We start from the raw sequence: 7,843 nt of genomic DNA on the forward strand, positions 1-7,843 counted from the left end.
GGGAGATGTTGTATGGAGGGCACATCTGTCAGATCCCATGTCTCAACCCATGCTGTGATGCGAAGGGTACTGTCAGGAGATGAGGGAGAGCCAGCACAGGTATGCCCAGTACATGCACTGTCCTCGGGCTGGAACTGGCTGTGACACCCTGGTGGAATGGTGAAAAAGAAAGCACCCTCATGTAATGAGCTGTCAGGAAAGATCTGTTCACTGCAGAGTACTCACGGGAAGGCCAATCCTAATTTGATCAACTCTCAAATGTGTTTTCTAGTTGGCTGTAATTGTTTATGAGGAACTTGCGGGCTTTCATTGGTGAGTCAAATATAATGATTCCAGTTGGCTGCATTGTATAATGTCTGTTTTTTTATTATGTGCAAGGTTTGGAGGTATGACTGTTGCTCAAACTTTAATAGTAATTGATCCCAGGGAAGGCTTATGGACACAGCTGTGTAGCCGCAAGGCAGGTTTTCCCAAGAAAGCAGGGGAGAGGGGTAAACGGTAGGATAAGGAGACCTGTTTTTGCAGTGCCATCTCCTGCACAGCGCAATTGGTTTTGACCATTAATGGGCAACAGTGGTTCATCCAAATACATGTTTTTTGGTCAAACTATGGTAATTTTGCTTTGAAATCAAATGGCAAGAGAAAAAACACTGGCATTGCAGGTCTGTGGGAGGTTTTGAATTTTTTTCCTCTGTAGGTACACATGTTTTGAGCTGACGGGACGGTGCGCTTATTGACGGCAGGTGTGAGTCTCGCATTTTATCTCACCCGCTCCCCTGCAGCACGTTTCATGTAACGACATTATTACCGGGAGACTTAATCAAACTCACTAACAATAGCTCACACTGAAAAGACGTCCAGGCAGCTGGTGCATAATGCGAATGGGAATATTCACAGTGCCCCAGCAACCCCGTCTGCCCGCTTAATCAAGTTCTCTCGGTCACCCTGGGAACAGGAGAGCGAAAAGGTGGAGTGGGACAGCATTGCTCGCTGAAACTACAGCCATTCACTGAGGAAGAATAGGGACAGGAACGCACTGGGGAACTATATATAAGGTCTATTTTAGTGCTTAAAGGAATATGAATGAAAATGCTGCCATTATTTACTCACTCTCATGTCATTCCATACCGCTCTTTTCAATATTATGGCATTGAATTGGGACAGAAAGTGTTGTTCACTGTCCTACATCTGATATGGTTCTCTCTTGGCCTAGTCACAAAAGATCTGGTTGCAGCAAATAACAACTTAAATTGTGGTCTTTTTATCACAAAGAGCTATAATATGACTTGAACTATATCACGCTTTAAACTTTTATGGTCCTCTTATTGGGCTTTTGTCTACTTTTTGTAGTTAAAAAGCTCCAGTTCACTGTAATTGCATGGAAAATAAACCAACTACATTATACAAAATGTCTAATTTTGTGTTCCATGGCAGGAAGAAATTTATGTTCACTGCAGAGTACTCACGGGAAGGCCAATCCTAATTTGATCAACTCTCAAATGTGTTTTCTAGTTGGCTGTAATTGTTTATGAGGAACTTGCGGGCTTTCATTGGTGAGTCAAATATAATGATTCCAGTTGGCTGCATTGTATAATGTCTGTTTTTTTATTATGTGCAAGGTTTGGAGGTATGACTGTTGCTCAAACTTTAATAGTAATTGATCCCAGGGAAGGCTTATGGACACAGCTGTGTAGCCGCAAGGCAGGTTTTCCCAAGAAAGCAGGGGAGAGGGGTAAACGGTAGGATAAGGAGACCTGTTTTTGCAGTGCCATCTCCTGCACAGCGCAATTGGTTTTGACCATTAATGGGCAACAGTGGTTCATCCAAATACATGTTTTTTGGTCAAACTATGGTAATTTTGCTTTTAAATCAAATGGCAAGAGAAAAAACACTGGCATTGCAGGTCTGTGGGAGGTTTTGAATTTTTTTTCTCTGTAGGTACACATGTTTTGAGCTGACGGGACGGTGCGCTTATTGCCGGCAGGTGTGAGTCTCGCATTTTATCTCACCCGCTCCCCTGCAGCACGTTTCATGTAACGACATTATTACCGGGAGACTTAATCAAACTCACTAACAATAGCTCACACTGAAAAGACGTCCAGGCAGCTGGTGCATAATGCGAATGGGAATATTCACAGTGCCCCAGCAACCCCGTCTGCCCGCTTAATCAAGTTCTCTCGGTCACCCTGGGAACAGGAGAGCGAAAAGGTGGAGTGGGACAGCATTGCTCGCTGAAACTACAGCCATTCACTGAGGAAGAATAGGGACAGGAACGCACTGGGGAACTATATATAAGGTCTATTTTAGTGCTTAAAGGAATATGAATGAAAATGCTGCCATTATTTACTCACTCTCATGTCATTCCATACCGCTCTTTTCAATATTATGGCATTGAATTGGGACAGAAAGTGTTGTTCACTGTCCTACATCTGATATGGTTCTCTCTTGGCCTAGTCACAAAAGATCTGGTTGCAGCAAATAACAACTTAAATTGTGGTCTTTTTATCACAAAGAGCTATAATATGACTTGAACTATATCACGCTTTAAACTTTTATGGTCCTCTTATTGGGCTTTTGTCTACTTTTTGTAGTTAAAAAGCTCCAGTTCACTGTAATTGCATGGAAAATAAACCAACTACATTATACAAAATGTCTAATTTTGTGTTCCATGGCAGGAAGAAATTTATACTGGTTTGGACAAACACAAGGGTGAGCAAATTATGGCAGATATATATATATTTTTTTTAGTGAACTACCCTTTTATGTTGCCACGTACAGAATAGCCATGGCACAGATTGTTGCATCTTGCATAGCATCATGGCCATATTCATGCCAACTCAGTTGTTGTCCTGTTATTATCGTCCTGTTTAGGCATGCTCGGGCCCATGCAGCTCTATAAAAGAGTGATGTAGAGCCTTAGAGAGACCCTGTGTACAGCACTTTATTCAGGAATGCTGACTTATTTATAGGTGTTGGAATCGTGTTGTTTGCTTGTTTTATTGAAAAGCTTGCGGGTAAAGTGGCGACAGGCTGGCATGTGAGTGTGATCTCTTGAGGGCCCCCCTGCAGTAATCTTCCTCCCGATAAATAAGTCAGTGTTGATGAATATTTAATTCAAATGAAATCCATTGTCGCCCCAAGGTCTACGGGGACTTGTCGTGGCTCCACGCACACAGCAAAACAACCTCCCCCCCAGGTCAACCAATCCCTCGTTGTTGGCATTCTGAAAGAGACGATGTTGCAATCCCCATAATTAGCTCAGCTCACACGTTTATGTTTCTGACGAATAATATGAGAAAACTTCTATAAGACCTGTAGTCATGTGACATCTGGCTGCAATGTATTTCACCTTCACAACTGCATGTGAGCATCAATCAAACTGATTTAGTGGCGCACTTGTCACTTTTCATATGCCGTAACCTATGGTTTGGAGACGACACACACAAGAAAAGTTTAACCCCCCCCCCAGTGTTAGTGAGAAAATAGTTTGCACTTTTATGCCCTGTGGGGGTGGGAGCAATAAATAGCAGCAAGAAACAGAGAGGTAAAATGAGGGAATGCAAGCGAAAGAGAGTCAAAAAAGGAAGTGACCAGATTAGAAGTCAAATAGTAATTCAGGGTGTTCAAGATAGCAGTAGAGGTATGGACAGCCTTTAGATAAGAATAGTAGAGGAAGATGATAAACATGGACCATCAGTGGGCGGATTTGCTTTACACAAGCAAGTTCTTTCAAATCAATATTTCAAGACGTAAGCTCACTCCATTCCTAAAACACATCAGTCAGTCCAGACTCTTCACCAAATGGGTCAGAGGTTTTTTGTGAAAATGGCCCTCCATGATCTTTTGGTGAGAGAAGACATCCACAGAAAGATAAGTAAATAAAGAAAGAAAGTGAAGTGAAGGTCTGCATTGTGTATTCTCAAACAGAGTGAGGCGTAAGCAATCCCAGGCACTGATTAAGAGAGGGCGACTTTTGTTTGGTTGCTTGGAAAGATGTTAATGGATTCTCTGTAACTGTTTTTAGTGTGTGCCTACTTGGATAGATGGGTCACCTGTTTGAGTTTCATTTGAGATTCTGAATGTTTGCTTTCACATGCTTCCTTTATCTCAACGTGAGGATGGGATTAGTAAACAGACCACATCTGCGGTAATGGTCTATTTTTGCCCCCTTGTATATTTCATAAGGGAAATAAAAGTGTCTGTTGGACACGATTCCCTTGGCATCTATAAAAGTCTCAGTGTGACCTCCTGAGGTGCTCCAGGTGGCGCACTCTCTTACCTTTCTTACCCACAAATTAAGATTGTCATTATTACTACAAATTACGATTCTGTCATCATACTAATTATCATGTTGTTCCAAACCTGTTTTTCTTTTGTGGGAAAACAAAATGTAAATTCTCCCAGAATAAATAAATGTACTGATTGCTCTTTTCTATGCATTTAGTCCCCATGATTCACATTTCAAAAATGACTTAAAAGCATCATAAATTAAAATAGAATTAGTGCATATGACTTTTATCATGCAAAAGAAATGTCACTCCGCCAAGAGTAATTAAGATGTACAAATGGCATCTTGAGACTTTGTTGAATGCAGCTTTATCACTTTCATCCCTCTATTTTCCCATCTTTCCAACACACTTCACTGCTCCATCACCCTCATTTCACATTCCATGACAATCTCACCCACTGATTTACTGCACAGCTTCCATCTTGTGTTTACGTATGTACCCATGTGCAGTGTTGGGGAAAGTTACTTTTAAAAGTAATGCATTACAATATTGCGTTACTCCATAAAAAAGTAACTAATTACGTTACTTAGTTACTTTTTATGGAATGTAATACGTTACGTTACTTTTGTGTTACTTTTTAAATCTGGACAGGGCTTGCTTGTTTGTTTTTAAAATAAAAAAAAGTTATATTTTTGGCAAATATAAAAGCCTTTTCACACCAAAAGTGAAATGAATAAGCCTCAGGCTGAAGGGAAAGTAAATTTGCGTCCGTACAGTAGAATGCAGAAGAAATTTCAACACACTTCAGCTATAAAAAAAGACATACAAATGTTTGTCTAGAGTAATTTTTACTTATTAGTATGGTTGAACTGGATCATCGAATATGGATGAGTATGGAGTATGTGTATGGAGATAGAATTGTTGCTTAATTCCAAATAAATAGATTATGATCCACAAATAAATGTAAAGAGATTAACAAAAATTAAACATATTGACAAATAAATAGAATGAGATCCACAAATAAATCTTAAAGTTTCACAAACATGGATTAAATTCACAAATAAATAAAATGAGATTTGCAAATAAAAAACATATTCACAAATATATATATTTGTCACAACCACAACTTTACCTGGCATTTATTTGTGAATCGCATCCTGTGCATTTGTAGAGAGCGGCACGCATTTGTGAATCGCGTCCTGTGCATTTGCGAATTGTGAAACATTTCTTCCGTCAAGACGTGCTGACAATCCACAAATATGTGGACTCCACCCACCGTCTACTCAAGCCAATCAGATAACAGCCACATTTCGCTAACCAATCGTAGCACGATCTCGCTATAGCCAATCACATTTTGCTTTACAATCAGGGCGGTCTCATCCTGAGATAACTTCATTCATCTGCATTGACTCAAATAGGTAATATAAGGGCCATAAAATGGGTACCGTAAAAGATGTTTAAAATTGGATTTCGTTAGACCATTAGACTGTGCGTGATGAAGTGTAGTAGGTTAGACTAGTGCATGTGCGCATTTACAGTGCTTTCTTTCATTGTATGATTCAGTTTATTAAAATACATGTCGAATGATTACAAAATTCAAGATATGGGAGCAGAAAATTTATACATTTATATCAGTTAATATAGTTTATAAAAATATCATTTATATATCAATGTAATTTATTTTCTTCAAAAATCACCATGATTTCAAATGTGATATTAAGATTATGTGATATTAATATACAGTTCAATAAACAAAGTTAATTAAGAGACTTAAGTTTTAGACAACATATTGGCTGTTTTTCCTCTATTTCGACAACAAAAATAACTCCAAACAAAGCCACAGCACTGTTTTGTGCCTCTGAACAGTGTGACATCTAAATGCCACTTCAGATGCAGCTTCTGTGTTTCCTCTGCATTCCAAAGATTAATTTAGTTGATAATTATACCATTTGTTTGGTAACAGCCTAAATGTCTCGTTATTCTAATTGACAAATTATATGCAAGAATTTGACTCAAAAAGATGATGCACACTTTAAGAAAAATGGTTTTATAAATATATATATATATATATATACAGTGGGGAAAAAAAGTATTTAGTCAGCCACCAATTGTGCAAGTTCTCCCACTTAAAAAGATGAGAGAGGCCTGTAATTTTCATCATAGGTATACCTCAACTATGAGAGACAAAATGAGAAAAAAAATCCAGAAAATCACATTGTAGGATTTTTAAAGAATTTATTTGCAAATTATGGTGGAAAATAAGTATTTGGTCAATAACAAAATTTCATCTCAATACTTTGTTATAATATACCCTTTGTTGGCAATGACAGAAGTCAAACGTTTTCTGTAAGTCTTCACAAGGTTGTCACACACTGTTGCTGGTATTTTGGCCCATTCCTCAAGAGCAGTAATGTTTTGGGGCTGTCGCTGGGCAACACGGATTTTCAACTCCCTCCAAAGATTTTCTATGGGGTTGAGATCTGGAGACTGGCTAGGCCACTCCAGGACCTTGAAATGCTTCTTACGAAGCCACTCCTTCATTGCCCGGGCGGTGTGTTTGGGATCATTGTCATGCTGAAAGACCCAGCCACATTTCATCTTCAATGCCCTTGCTGATGGAAGGAGGTTTTCACTCAAAATCTCACAATACAGAGCCCCATTCATTCTTTCGTTTACACAGATCAGTCGTCCTGGTCCCTTTGCAGAAAAACAGCCCCAAAGCATGATGTTTCCACCCCCATGCTTCACAGTAGGTATGGTGTTCTTTGGATGCAACTCAGCATTCTTTCTCCTCCAAACACGACAAGTTGAGTTTTTACCAAAAAGTTATATTTTGGTTTCATCTGACCATATGACATTCTCCCAATCCTCTTCTGGATCATCCAAATGCTCTCTAGCAAACTTCAGACAGGCCTGGACATGTACTGGCTTAAGCAGGGGGACACATCTGGCACTGCAGGATTTGAGTCCCTGGCAGCGCAGTGTGTTACTGATGGTAGCATTTGTTACTTTGGTCCCAGCTCTCTGCAGGTCATTCACTAGGTCCCCCCGTGTGGTTCTGGGATTTTTGCTCACAGTTCTTGTGATCATTTTGACCCCACGGGGTGAGATCTTGCATGGAGCCCCAGATCGAGGGAGATTATCAGTGGTCTTGTATGTCTTCCATTTTCTAATAAGTGCTCCCACAGTTGATTTCTTCACACCAAGCTGCTAACCTATTGCAGATTCAGTCTTCCCAGCCTGGTGCAAGTCTACAATTTTGTTTCTGGTGTCCTTTGACAGCTCTTTGGTCTTGGCCATGGTGGAGTTTGGAGTGTGACTGTTTGAGGTTGTGGACAGGTGTCTTTTATACTGATAACAAGTTCAAACAGATGCCATTAATACAGGTAACCAGTGGAGGACAGAGGAGCCTCTTAAAGAAGAAGTTACAGGTCTGTGAGAGCCAGAAATCTTGCTTGTTTGTAGGTGACCAAATACTTATTTTACAGAGGAATTTACCAATTAATTCTTTAAAAATCCTACAATGTGATTTTCTAGACTTTTTTTCTCATTTTGTCTCTCATAGTTAAGGTATACCTATGATGAAAATTACAGGCCTCTCTCATCCTTTTAAG

This window comes from Sinocyclocheilus grahami, unplaced genomic scaffold (genome assembly GCF_001515645.1).
Source record: "Sinocyclocheilus grahami isolate Dianchi unplaced genomic scaffold, SAMN03320097.WGS_v1.1 scaffold515.1, whole genome shotgun sequence".
In the NCBI taxonomy this organism is placed as follows: domain Eukaryota; kingdom Metazoa; phylum Chordata; class Actinopteri; order Cypriniformes; family Cyprinidae; genus Sinocyclocheilus; species Sinocyclocheilus grahami.